General features: G+C 31.7%; 2 pseudogenes; one reads left to right on the top strand and one right to left on the bottom strand.

Moving 5' to 3' along the window:
* Positions 1-1,989: 1,989 nt before the first annotated feature.
* On the top strand, positions 1,990-5,254 carry LOC107016982 (annotated as a pseudogene).
* An 8,020-nt stretch (positions 5,255-13,274) lies between these two features.
* Positions 13,275-14,741, bottom strand: LOC114076921 (annotated as a pseudogene).
* Positions 14,742-15,505: the final 764 nt, after the last annotated feature.

Genomic DNA, 15,505 nt, shown 5'->3' with positions numbered 1-15,505 from the left:
GATTTTTTCGATTTGTGATCTCGAGATGTTGTGTAGTCAATTTTTTGTATAAATAATTGTATCATTGGTTATTGTATTATGTATCTGGTATATGTTATAAGATGGTTACAAAATTGTGTCGCTATGTGTAGGTTTATTGTTACATAATTAGCATAATTTGATACATAATAAAGTAGTATACATTGTCACTGTTATGTATCATATACCTATTATTGGAATTGATACATAGTGCTCTAATTATGGCACATTATGATTTATGTATCAAGATTTTATATATATATATATATATATATATATACACACACACACACACAACATAGCCTTCTAAGTTGGATACGACGGAACAAATATTAAAGATCGTGGATACATAACACTCATCTGATTTGGTTCTACCTATATAGCCTTTTAAATTTGAATATGATTGAAGATACATAGTAGAATTTGATACATATAAATGATACATTAGGTAGTGTTTATGTATCAAGTACATTTATATTGAGTAAGATAAACACTACTGGAAGATTGAACATCATTGGGGATTATGTATCAATACCTCAAATGTGAACATGATACATTATATTGCATAAAACAAAGGCTATTGCATTTGTGATGTATCAAAGTGGTGAAAACACTAACAAAGTTCAATTGAAGAATTAAAATAAATGAGATACATTGAAAATCTGCAAGTTTGATAGTAATAGTTGTGTAACGACAGATCCAACTTTCCCCTCTTATTTGGGCGTTTTTTCAATAGTAGATTTAGAACTCGAGCATGCATTCTTTTTTGAATTTTTCGCTCTCAAATTCTTCATGAAAGTTTTCATCACCAATATCATATGTATTAAAAATTAAAATTGTGGATAAAAAATCTAAAAAGAAATTTTTTAAAACGATAATTCAAGAACTGAAAAAAAAATAGTTCTACCTCTTTAGGAACTTGAAATCGATGAACTGGAGAGAGAATAGATTTAAAATTTAAAAAATGAAGTGATGAAGACAATTAATGATCCATGGGAGTGATTTCAAACATGAAAATATAAACAAAATCGTTGGATCAGAGGATTGTGAGTTATGTATCTAGAAAAGGAGAGAAGTAAAGTCCAATAGGGATTTTTGTATTATTTTGAAATGGTAGAAAATTTTTAGAGAATATGAAAAGAAAGATTGTGTAGCTAAGTAATTTTCCTTTTAAAGTGCTCATGTCAGCCCAACTCACCCATTGTGATTTGATACCCCTAAACTCTTCAAGTTACTAGTTTCTGGATACGCGCGTCGTGCTTGTAGCCAATTGTGCCCATTAGTATAAACTCTTAGTGTATGAATATCGTGCTCCACATAAGTCCTGAGATATCTTATTATGTGCGTCGCACGTGTAGCCAAGTGTACCCATTACTATACACTTAAAGTATATGACTATCGTGCTCCATATAAGTCCTTAGACATCATATTATAATGTTTGACTTGTAAATGTTAAGTATTTACATGATTTATGTTGTACTAAAAAGTATAAATGATGGTGGATATAAGAATAATTTTCACCGATTAGTGTTACATAGATAATTGTTATCTTAAGATATCTCAATTGTGATGATGATGAGTTGAATAGGAAAGAAGACAAAGGTTTGGGTTGGTGAGTTCCTAAACACCTCTGGTAGAGCAATGAATGATCAATATCTGAATTACTCAAATCAACACTCAAATTGTCGAGAACAAACTTGATATATAAGAGGGCCATTGTGTTGCAAGAGGATTTTGTAGACAACGTTAGGACTGTTCAAATAATGTGGTGATGTACGTGTTCAAGTCGCTTTGAAGTAACATGAATAATTTCACAATGTCTTTTCTCTACCTAGTTATAAAAAGTTAGATTATTGATCTTGAAATGATAGTTTCAAACTTCTGATCCCGTTTTCCCTATGGACAAACTTTAAGGTAAAATAACTTGTGCTTATTGGTGGCCCAACTTTGGTCGCTGGCGTAGAAGAACGTATGAGCAAGAAAATCACTGCTCTTTCTCCAAGAAGAACGAAGATCAAGGTGGTTGCACCGCCTGAGAGGAAGTGCAACACCTGGATAGGAGGATCAATTTTAGCTAATTCCCTCAATACTTACAACAGAGTTAGTTTCTTTTTTTGCTTTATTTGGCGTATCAACTACATCTCATTTCCAAACAAGTTGTGAATGTCTCGTTGATAATTTCTCGTAGGTTAAGGGGTTCATCACTAACTTCTACTTTTTGTGCAGATGTGTATAACAAAGGGTCAATACTATGAATCTGGTCCCTCAATTGTCCACAAAAAGTGCTTCTAGGAGTGGTTAGATAACTTACATCCTCTCTTTTCAAATGAATGATTTTTTAGTTTCTATATGCTCCGTCATATGCTAATCTAGCTTGCCTCACATTTATTCTTAGTTCCAAGTTGAAAGCCACGAAGATGGAGTATCTCTGCGACTGATGTTTGTTCAATTGCTTTCCGTGTTAATTAGGCACAGTTGGTGGTTATATCTTCTCTTGAAAAACAAGAGCTTTTTGAGTTATGTGGAATGTGGATTTCCTCGTGTCTACATCAAAATTATATGTTCTAAGTTTTGGGTTAGATCTACATTTTTTATGTTTTGTATTCTATGGTTTCGGGTTGTATTTTTTCAAGTTTTGGAGGAATTAAGAAACACCTATGTTATTCAATTTGAAAGAAAAGATTTTTGTTCTTTATATCTTTCTATTGTGCATTTATCTGCGTACCAATTGTTGGAAATTCTATTGGTTTTTGAACTCATTCTGGCAAGCAAAACTACTGTACAAATAGCTAAAAGCAGTCTCGTTTCCCTTGCTCGAAAGGGTACTATGTGACAGCTCCGTTGGCGAATCTTAAGTTTTTCACTTGATTAGACCTATGATATTTTGGTATAAGCATATAATATAAATCTTACTATCAAAAATTATTCGTTAGAGACATAAATTTTCAAGATAAATGTATAAGAAAGTAAATCATGATACTTTATGGAGCAATAAATAATATTGTAGTCAAGTCTTTTCATTTACTCTTGAGGACAAACTAGCTAAATCTTTTTGTCTACTCTTATGACCAAGGTTCAACGCTCGGATCTTATGTAATGGCTGGGTCGGGACAAGATCAAGTCTCAAGTCAGGGTTGGGATGGGTCTTGGTTCCGACCAAGTCAGTGTTGGGGATGAGTTCCTGTTCAAGGTTGGGGTTGGGTCACGTCTTTGGTCAAGTTGGGTCTCGGGTTTAAGTCTCTATGGGTTTCATCGGGTGAGGGTCGGACACAAAATCTACCCTCGATGGATAGTGGGCCAGGGGTGGACTTGAGTAAAAGGTGAGCCCAAATTACCCATTTAACACCCCTAAACTCTTTTAGTTATATGTTAATTTTCGAGAAGAAAAAAAATCATTTACAAGGTAAAGGCTCCACTATTTCAAATCCAAGTTATGTAGCGACGGTGAGTTGTAGAATTTTCAGTTTTTTTTTCTCTTTGTACGTAAATCTGATGGATTCATTCTTATGTCAGATAGAAAAAGTCGTCTATTTTTTTTCCTAGAAAAGCTCACATGCTTCAATACATCGGATCCGAGGTATAATTTGTTATTGAATACGATTTGATTTTAGATTTAGTTCGAGATTTGAGTATTTATATCTCGAAATTGGCTCTTTTTCTGTTCACTGGCAGGAAATTACTCTTCAACAAGAAATATGAAAATCATATCAAAGTAATAAAGGAAGATATTTGTCACGGACTAGTACAAATAGTTTTTAAATTCGTTATCAGATTGCTGATGGGATAGTTATTCAAACAGTAGTTATCGACAACGAAACTGCACTATCGAAGGTTTGTAAGAACAAACCTCTTGCGATTTCAGTTTTAATCATTGTGCTGCTCTTTAATGGATATTCAAACACTTGTTTCATTAGGCTGGGTTTGCTGGGGATAATGCTCCAAAGGCTGTTTTTGAAAGTATTGTTGGTCGTCCGCGTCATACACCTGGCTACATAGGTATGGGACAAAAAGATTTCTATGTTGGTGATGAAGCTTGGTGTAAAAGAGGTATTTTGACTCTGAAATATCCCATTGAACATGGCATGGTAAAAACAAGGATGATATGGAGAAAATATGGCATCACATGTTTTACAATGAACACCGTGTTGCTCCCAAGGAATATCCTGTTCTTCTGGCGGAAGTACCACTTAACCCCAAAGTAAACAGGAAGAAAATGACCGAAATCATGTTTGAGATATTCAATGTTCCATCTATGTATGTCGCAATCCAGCCTGTTCTCTCTCTGATTGCTAATGGTCGCCTAACTGGTAAACAGAAGAGAAGAAATATTGGTTCTCTACTGTTTAATATTAGTCAGTCACTAATTTCATTTGTTATTTTACAACCAGGCATTGTGCTTAATTCTTGTGATGGTTCGACCCACACGGTCCCCATCTATGAGGTACATGCACTTTCCCATGCTATCTCATGGTTAGATTTTGGTGGTCGTGATCTTACTTATTGTTTATGGGAGCTTATCAGAGAAGGTTTTGCATGTGACATAGTGATAGACGGAAATAATTTTTGGCATATAAAGGAGACAATTACTTATGTTGCACTGGATTTTGAACAGGAGATTGAGAAGGCAAAAAACAGATTTTTAGTTTACAAGGGCTTTGAGCTTCCTTATCGAAAAGTCGTTTATATTGGTGCTGGGAGTTTCCAATGTCCTGAAGTCCTATTTCAGCCATCACTAGTCAGAAAGGGACCGACAGGAATCCATGAAAAAGTCTACAATTCAATCATGAAAAGTGATGTTGATATTAGGAAGGATTTATTTGAAAACACTGTACTTAGTGGTGGCTAAACTATGTTTCCTGGCTTAGCAGAATGTATGAGCAAGGAAATCACTACTCTTGCTCCAAGGGGCACGAAGATCGAGATGATTGCACAACCTGAGAGAAAGTATAGCACCTGGATAGGAGGATCAATGCTAGCTTCCCTCAATACTTTCAAAAGAGTTAGTTTCTCCTTATTTTATTTGACTAATCAATTAATCAATCCTTCAAGTCTAGAATGATTGGTTCTAATTATGAATGTCTTCTTGTTAACTTCTTTTAAGCTCAAGGGATGCAACACTAATAACTACATCCTATGCAGATGTTGATAACAAAAGGAGAGTATGATGAATCTGGTCCCTCAATTGTCCACAAGAGGTGTTTTTAAGCTTTTCTGAGAACTTAAAATCTTCTTCAGTTAGTTCAAGGACCAGCACGATAAAGATTGAGCAGTGTTGCTTGACTCATCTTCTTTTCTTTGTAAATTAGCTGGTATACAGGAAACTGATAATGATATAACTTAGATTCTTAAGAAACAATTACGAACTTGGTATTGGAGTTCAACCAGTCAAGAACTAGCTTGAGTAGGATTGTGTAGAGGTAAAGTTTTTTGTCCTAAACAAGATAGAGGTCAATGTCAAAACCCCATCACCACAGAGGTGAATGCGTGAGTGAATGAATGTGTTGTGAACTAAATTGACTCCGTAAGGGCTTGTGGGCTAAAAGTGGTGAATGAGACTGGTTTAGTTCTAACTATTGGGCTGAGTAAAATATTAGAGAGTTTTATTTGAGATCCAAACTCAATTACCATTTGTTGGAAAGAACGGTTATTCAAATTGTTATGGTATATCTCTATTTCCTCATCCCTTTTCTTTGATCAGTTTTTCTTCTCATCCTTTTCTTCTATCTTTGTTCTTCAAACCCCCTTTAAGTTCTTCAATTCCTTTGCAATCCCAATTAATATGACTATAATAGTATAACCTAGTTAGCTGGAATTAATACACATCAAGCAGTATGTCGACATTTGGTGATGCTGGAGGAAACTGCTGCTGGTCAAGGTAAAAGCTCCAGACTCCATCATCCTCGAGTGATCTTGTAGGCTTAACTGTCACCTCTACAAGTGAAGAACAATGAGCCAACAAAATCTTCAGTGGAAACAAATTCAGCAAAGTTCCATGACTTTAGGAAATAAACAAATAAATTCTAACAAGTTAAACCTTCTCCAAAATTCGTAATTCTGAATGGTGGTGTCGCCCACCAAAATACTCAACATATTTAGCTCAGGATAGACTTTGAGGAACTTCAAATCCACGTAATGACTTTCAAGAATGAACAAGTAATTAAGCACCGGGGGCTAAAATATTGAGGAATTGGACACTATTACCCGTAAATTTCAAGGTAGAGAGTAATGGATCCACGAGGGCGTTATTCTCCAATATTTGATAAAAAATAATATGCCTTAGTTCGATGGTCACAAGATTCAAGGCGCAATCTGAAAGTACAATTTGTTATCTTAGAAATCTCAGTTGTGATGATGATGAGTTTAATAGGAAAGAAGACAAAAGGTTTTGGATGGCGAGTTCCTAGACACCTCCAGTAGAGCAACGAATGATCAATATCTGAATTACTCAAATCAACACTCAAAATATCGAGAACAAACTTGATAATAGGGCCATTGTGTTGCAAGAAGATTTTGTAGACAATGTTAGGACTGAGCAAATAATGTGGTGATGTACGTGTTCAAGTCGCTTTGAAGTAATTTGAATAATTTCACCATGTCTTTTCTCTACCTAGCTACAAAAAGTTTCATCATTGATCTTGAATTGATAGTTTCCTACGGATAAACTTTAAATCAAAACTTATTGAAACTATTCTAGAAAGTTCAGTTTATGTTATACTAAATAAATTATTGAGTTATCTGTATGGTATGATTTTCAAAGTAAATGGTTGCATCCATTCATTGAGCCCAAGACTTAGTCTCAGTCATCTAAATGACTTAGACAAAACATACAAAAATAGAGTAAAAAGAGGGTTAGTTTTGCCCCAAACACGTGATTTATGCTACATAAAACAAATCGATATTTTTCAAGTTTTATTGGAAATGAGAAACAACATTTTTCATATCTTTATCTATTCAAAACAAAATTCATAAAAATATCAAAAAAATAATTTGATCTATACTAAACATGATTAACTCAATCTCTTAACAGTTCCCAAGCATTCATGAATTTCGAGAAAAACAAAGATAATTAGCACTAAATTATATTTATTGAATAATTCGCCAAATTGAAATTTCAAAGAGTTAAAGGAAAAAATACTACTTACTTCATTTTAGTAATGAACAAAACTAATAGAACTGATTATGTATCATAACTGAATTACTACACGAATTAGAACTGGCTCTAACAAAGCTAAAGTGAGATTGGATGAAATAACAGTGAAGTTGGGAAATGGAGCAAATATATGTAATGTCAATTACTCAACTTATATTGCTATGTTAACTAGTCTTTTTTGTCCCTTAAATATAATTTAGGCTTGTAATATCAATTAATTCGAGCTGCTTCTCTATCTTTTTTTCTGCTGCGACTTAGCTTCCTCTTCTTGCAACTCAACCTTCTTCTTTTTCTCTTTTTCATCAAATGCTTTGCCAAGAATTTGTTGTGGCGCACCTAGAATGGACATCAAATCTCTTTCTGCTTGAAAACCATCATCAAAGTTGACTGTTCTTTTGATACTTGCAATAGCGATTCGTGCTGCTTCCCTATCTCTTTCTCGTGACTTCGCTTTCTCTTTTCCATCAAATGCTTCACCAAGAATTTGTTGTTGGGATTTGATGATCACATCAACATCGTCCTTCTTCAACATCGCGGTCCGGAGGATCTTCAATATTCTATGTGCCAATCATTTTGGTTTAGAATCTATAACTTTCTTTATTCCTTTATGAGAAAATTATTTTTTTTTTCTTTCTTAAACTTATTTATTCATTCATCTTTTCATTATAAATCTTCATATGATTTCTCCTATTTCACTTCATAAATAAACTTTTGTTTTTATATATACAGGTAGGTGCATTACATATATTTAATAATAATAAAAAAACTTATTTTTGGTAAAAAATAAAATATATAATCAATACAGTATCTTTGGTTTATGAAATAAAGTTATCAATTTACTTATTAATACTAGCTAGCATATATATACAGCGAACTCATACAAAAAATTTATTATTATTTTACACACTAGTAAATGTAGTATCAACCCCCCACCCCACCGCCCACTCCCAACCACATTTTTTTTTGTAGAAGTATATTCTTTTATGAATAAAAGTATCAAATCAAACTTTTCACATAAAACTCTTTCAGGTAACATTTTCCAAAAATATCAAAGAAGAAATGTACCTATAGTAGACATGATTGACTCAAAATTGTTAACATTTTTCAAGGATTCACAAATTCCAAACATTATTAAAACTAGAAAATGAAAGCATCAAACTCATCAAAAGAGAGAAAAGAAATATTAAAAGTAGTAGATTTATTGGGTAATTCTACAAAATGAAATTTCAAGATTAAAGGGGGAAAAAACTACTTACCTCGTCTTTCCTATCAAAATTTTGTTGAGTTAGGAGGAAATAACAATGAAGTTCAGAAATGGGGCAAAGATAAGTAATACCAATAATATTTATATTGCTATATGGACTTTTTGTTTTATTTTTTTGTCCTGAATACATAGAATTTAGCAAATAAATTTGACTGTGGTAATCTCTTATTTAATGTTATTATTTCTCTAGATTTGATAAAGTTTTTAATTAATTGTTTCATTAATGCAACCATAGAAATTGATTTCGTTTTTATTTTTTAATAACTCAAACCAATTAAATACATCATCTAAGAGATTTTAGCCAAAATTGTCCCTTGTCTATGGGAGTAAGCCTATTTTGATCCTTAAATATAACTCCTAACATCTTTAGTCCCTTAATTTTGATGAAGTAGATCGCCTTTGGTCTAACGTAACTAACAAATGGACTTAAAAATTGACATTGACGATCAAAATGGACTATTAAAATTAAATACGTACGGCTAAAATTAATCGATCAATTTTCTAACTAACCAAAAGCTTACCAACGACTATCTCAGTTGCTTACTATGCCATATTCAATGGTATGTTTCAGAGTTATATGGATGCCCTTACAAGATAAATGTTCACACATTTGTTATTGATATGGTGATCTCTCATTTGATGTTATCCCCTCTAGATATGAAAATTTTCTAAAGCTATTCTAATTCGTTTTTTTCATCATATGTGAACAGTGGTTATAATTTTAAATTATTTAATATCTCAAAATTAAATAATTACAATATCTAATAAATGAATTAATTCTATATCCCGAGTATTTTACATAAAGGCCCCAAATTTACCTATCACATATTTCATATTTTAGCTATAAACTAAATTTTCCCCTCCACTTTTTTATAAGAAGGTTACATATGTCCTAACTCCCAAGATTCTCCTTTTGTGGTACTTATTCATCTTCAAATAATATTAATAGAGAAAACACATAAAAACCTCTCTAAACTTGGCTGCATAATTTACTTTAGCAATTAAATTACACGTGTGTTTAAATACCCTCTTCCCCTCTCCCCAAACATCTCTCAAGTGATTTAAACACCCCCTAAGAGGTGATGTGGCAGAAAGAGCGAGTACACTCTCCTAAAAGCACGTGAAAAAGAGAAAATAAATTGAATTTCTTGAAAGTCCTACGCATAGCCTATTTTTATTGGTCAATATATACCTAATATTGTAAATATTTTTTTTATATATATTAACACTTTAAGAATATGAATTTTCTTTTTTAGAGGCGGTTAGTAAAATTAGTGGATCCACTTTTTAATTTCTATTTTTAAAAAAATTATTTTTATTTTGTTGTTTTCCTGAAAACACTATTTTCTCCATTGAAACACCTCCTCTACATAATCATCCCACCTCTATCCACTATTTTCATTTCACTAGTACTTTACTATTCTTAAAATTCAATACCAATGTCATTTTATTGACATCGATTTCACTCTATATTATTAATGTTGATTTTGTAAATGTAAACTTTCTTTAATTTTAAGTGACCCATTTTGATTTCTAAATTTATTCAAACATTTGTCATAGAATTTATATACTTTTTTGGATTACTTTCTTATGCAATCTACATTTCTTATTTGAGTTGTCAAAAAAAAAAAATTGATTTTCAAAAAAAATCATTCTCGATGAGGGTAAATTCGTGGGAAGGATCCAAAGAAGATAATGTGCATATTATAGTGAATTTTCTTTCTTTAAAGTTATTTTAAAGTATTATTGAATAATGAAGAAGAAAAACAAATATGGAAGGTTGAAATGGTGAACAACAAGGAAGACGAAAGGGATGGGGATGGGGGTGGGAGTGGGGGTATGCATTTATAAATTAATTAAAAGATATAATTAGTTTTAAAAAGTGTTTTAGGTTAAATATGATAGTAGAAAAGAAAAAAAAATAATGACATGACATCTATATGGTTATGATGTGTCCCTTACGTGGTTATGATGTGGCGGGTGAGAGTGGTGATATAGTCTCCAGGTGCAAAAAAATCACTTTAAAGATGTTAATTGGGTATTTAAAACCCGTGTAGTTTAAGTGCTAAAGTAAGTTGTGCTGTCAAGTTTAGTTTTTTTTAATGTATTTTCTCTTATTAATGTAAAAATGTTATAAATTACCTAATTATACGAACATTTCTACTATTTACCAGTTCTTTTACATTTTGAAATAATTATAACTTATTTCATTGATAAACATTTTCATACCAAATTTCAAGTCAGACATACTTAAATACATCTATTTTATCTACATGATACACTCTATACTATATATATAGAGAGACGATTCCTTAGAGAGGGAGAGAGGTGAGGTGTATCTGAGGTACATGTGTATCACACTAGATATGCATCTCGGATACTAGATGCATTCCAGATATGAAAAATTGTATAAAATAGCAAACTATTAATTCTAATTAAATGTATGGCTATAGTTTATTTCAATTGTAATTGGCAACAAACGTTCCTTTTTTTGTCATCTGATTCAGTATACACTTATATATTTTAAACATTCCGGTATAAAATGTATAAAATACATTTGTGTTTGTATAAAGCGAGAGAAGAGTGTATATATAAATACAAATACATATATTTTCGTCCTATACACTTGTAATTATATAAATACATATCCTATTATACAAATTACAATGTATAAATAAATTTATGCAAAATTGAACAATTTGCATAAAATTGGATGTTTATAGCGAATTATACAAATTAAAAGCTCTATATCAAACATAAAATTTGTTATGAAGTGCAATAATGCAAACTATTGTTATAGCATACAAATATGATTTTTATATTTGTTATATGTGAAAGTTGCTCTTCCAGATATATATGACGCGTTCCAATCAAATATCAAATACATTTCAGATATATTCCAATCCAATACATAGAGGCATGTGATCCAGGACTAATACATGAGGAACTCACAAAATCCATATACCTACCCAAAATTATTTCCCTCAGACATAGAAATCAATATTTATCCTCGATATTATCAATAATCAATCACTTGGAACCATTTCCAGCGACCATTCATGTATTACTATGTCATATATATAGTACCAATATTCATGATCCGTGAGAATAAATATTTATGAATGATCACAAAAATAAGAAAATTTGAATATTACACAAATATAAACATCTTTCTTACAACAATATCCATGGGCTACCAACCTTCTCAAATAGTATATTTTCTTTCAAAATAGCCCTTCGGCCATATTTTCCACAACTAAGTAGATATATTTCAACTTAGTACCCCATTAATCCAAGAACTCATCATAGTGCAATATAACATATGAAGCATAGAATAACATACAACACATAATATATTCAGTTAGTCCTAACCTAGATTTTACGAAAGCAACTCATTTTTCCAAATTTTCAATCACATCAACATGTCTAATCCATGTATAACATACTTTATGCAATAAACTATCACTCAAGTTGAGCTTTTTAAAAGAGTAAGCTCTAACCTACCTGAATACCTTGAAGGTCGAGTAAACGCACCACAAATCCTCATAGGAAACTGTTTTCCTTTTTCTTCTTGGAAAGATCATAATCTATTAAAATCATACTCTACACGAGAGGCGTCAAGCTAGAATATAAGTCCAATATTTATTATTACCTTGTATGTTCACCTATCACGGGACTTTAGTCTCCACCCAACATATGTCAAACTCAGCAATATAAAAATTCTTATTCTCATGTCCTCACAATTCAATTTTGTAACTAAGTTGTTTAGAGGTTAGTATCCTCTAAGAATCCCTTTCTATCTCAAAGCAAAGTACATAACTAACACGTTGTACGCCAAATTTGCATTAGGGGATCTCTAGAAGTAAAGGAATTGTACAATTCATTTATCTACCCAAAGAAAGATATAGGTGTCACAAGTTCTGTCGTGTTAAAACCTCATGTATAAGATGGTATATTGAGATGTCGAATAGAAAGGGTATACGTCTTATTGCTCTAGTTGAAGTTTTTAAGACCATGTAAAGGAACATAACTTGCACTTTTCAACTAGTTCAGTATTGAAACAAGTTGTTAGTATTATTACTTATTAAAACTAGTACCTGAAGTTACTGCTAAAAAGGTGCTTAAATTTGACCTCAATAGAGGTTGGAAAAAATAATAGGTATCAATTAAAGCGTCAAAAATTATAAAATACAAATCGGGCTCCAGATACAAATTAAGTTGTTGCAATAGCGTTTCATATTCGTAATGAATTCTGACCCTTTATCTTCTTTCCTAACTTTGACTTATTTGAGTCTATACCATTTTAAGTCATTTTCGAGACAATTTTAAGGAATTATGCACGTACAACACACGAGATACACATACAACACACGAGATACACGTATAATGCACGAGATGCATTTATAACGCATGTTCTATCTTTACTCCAAAAATTGTGACTGTATATGATTATTTATCCTAGGAAATATGTTACTCACACTTGAAAGTAGTGCACAAATATACTTATTTTATACTTGTAATTGTAGTTATAAAGAGAAATAAATACGATAGGCTACACATTGAATAATTGGGCATTCCATTAAATTTTCACACAAAATTACTAAAAACTCTAAAGTTTTGAGAAAGAAAGTAGAAAGTATGTAGGAATGGTTGATCAAATGACCAATGAACTTTCTCATGGAAAGAAATTTCCTGATCAAGCGACAAAAACATTAACAAAAGGAAGTCATTTTGTGGTTTATAAATAAAAATGATGAACAATATTAGTACAAATTCTGAAAGTTACTCCGACACTATGTTCTAAATATGAAATACCTAGTAATACGCTCCATTGTTACTATCTTATTTTGGAAGTAATTTCTTCCAAAACCAATGCATTTTCGAATCTCTGCTTCTGGCAGCTCGCCCTCCTTCTTTTCTATCACTGATAGGATTTGTATATGATGAATCCTACACAAATAACCACAATAGCAGACAAAACGAATATTTAAGCATTCAAGGCAAAAATGAGAGGCAACATAGCTAAATTTATGATTAATGTCATAAATAAAAATATAGTTGCCTCGCAATATGCACCTAAAGCTCGAAGATCATCAAGGTATGATAACTCTGTACAATCGTGTGGGTTATAAAGTAAAGAATAACATCCTATCAAAAGGGTGCTAAAGGCAATGTCAATGCACTCTAACTGTTTCATTAGATGAACTAATGGACTTGCTCCATGTTGTACAAAAAAAATAAGGAAATCTGCATATACTGGAAGAAACCATACAATTAGATATATTTTTAAAATGAGATTATTCTGACAATGAAAATAAGTAAATACCTGAGACAAAAATCTCTGTTTATGCAAAAAGTAGAGTTATCCGTCGCCAAAAGAATCTGTTACTCAAAATTGAAAGTTCAGCCACTCCTACTTGGATGGCACCACTAAGGAACGAGTCTAAACATGCAGCATGGTATTTAAATCATATGAACCGTAAGAATACAGACCCAAAAATATGATGGATGTCTAAATTTATGAGTCGCTTGAAAATTTGTATCGCTACATTAATCACCATACTAGTGAGTGTAGCAGCTTTTATGAGGGCTCCCTATCTTAATTTTCAATCAGGTGAGCTAACTGTTGAAAAAGCTTCTGCTCTAGATTTTTGTATTCTACTCAAGAATACTTTTGCCTCCTCCACGATCGGCATTGCTAACTGAAAAATTGTGGTGACTCGTTTAACAAAATCAATAGTAGAAATAGTGAAAAGGAAAAAATGTCATATGCAAAAAGACTCCACTGACATCCATCTATGAAATTGCGGGATGAAACTAGATTTATTTTTTTCGCCACATTGTTTGCACATATGAGCATGTAGAAGAAATCGAAGCATGCACAATCTTGTGCATGTGCAAAACTAGTGTCTAGGCATATACATGATTGGAATTAGCTGCAACAATATTTTATATGAGTTGACAAATTGAATAATCATACTTATCGTACACGTAAATGAATAAATACATCGGAACACCAACCTGATATATAAACCACGTGCCACATCCTGTAACAACTAACCCGATGAATTCAAAGATAATATTGGAAAACCAAGTCGTCAGTATACTTCCCGAAAATACAAGTGTCAATCCACAAATAAGGATCGGCTTACGACCCCACGAATGAGTCAATATATATGAAAGCCATAAAGATAAAAGATTAGGGAGATGGACTACATTCTCAAAGAGGAGTACTAGAAAACTAATAAAAGCACAGTAAATGTCAATGGTAGTTTTACTTGTCTTTAGTGAATTCCTCACGAAAATCATATGATCTCTTGATTATACTATATTTTTTATTATCTAACCTAGCCCAATTTGACTCTTTCACAAATGAAGCAATTAAAAAGTATTGATATATATTAAAAAATGAATAAAATCCTACTAAGGATTTACAAATGTTATGGTGATGTTGGAACGTCGTGTATTCAAAGATAAATCCGGATTTGCGATCACGTGTAAACTTGGAAATTTGAAGGATCAAACTGGGTCAGCCAACCCACAAGTATGTGAGCAACGAGCTGTGCGTGCCTGCTTACTTTTAAAAAAAATTATAATTTTTTTAATTTTTTAATCAAATTTTAATTTCAAAATATAATCATTAAAAAATTGATAAAATTATATTGTGTTATTGTTATTGTTTGTTAATCAAATCCATAAATAAATTATCTATATAATATAATTAAGTTTGATTTCAAGTAAAAATATAAATAAATAGAAATATCAACCTAACTGTTTTCAATGCTTGTAATAAAACAGAAAATCTATGACAATATTCCATAGCCAGACTTGCATAGTGATTTCCAAGAATTTTAGGGAATATATTTATATTGTGTAGTATATATTATAATTTTTATTTTTATTAAATTAAAATGTACATATTTAAATTTTAATTAATATTATACATTTTTATGAAGAGATTGAAATCTTCAATTATTTTTTTTTCTAATTTTGCAAAAATATTGTTGTTACCTTCTTTTTCATTCTACTTATTGTAAAATAATATACAAAATATAGAATATACACATAATAGA

Source organism: Solanum pennellii, chromosome 4 (assembly GCF_001406875.1).
Source record: "Solanum pennellii chromosome 4, SPENNV200".
Taxonomy (NCBI): Eukaryota; Viridiplantae; Streptophyta; class Magnoliopsida; order Solanales; family Solanaceae; genus Solanum; species Solanum pennellii.
This window is presented reverse-complemented; position numbering and strand designations above follow the sequence as displayed.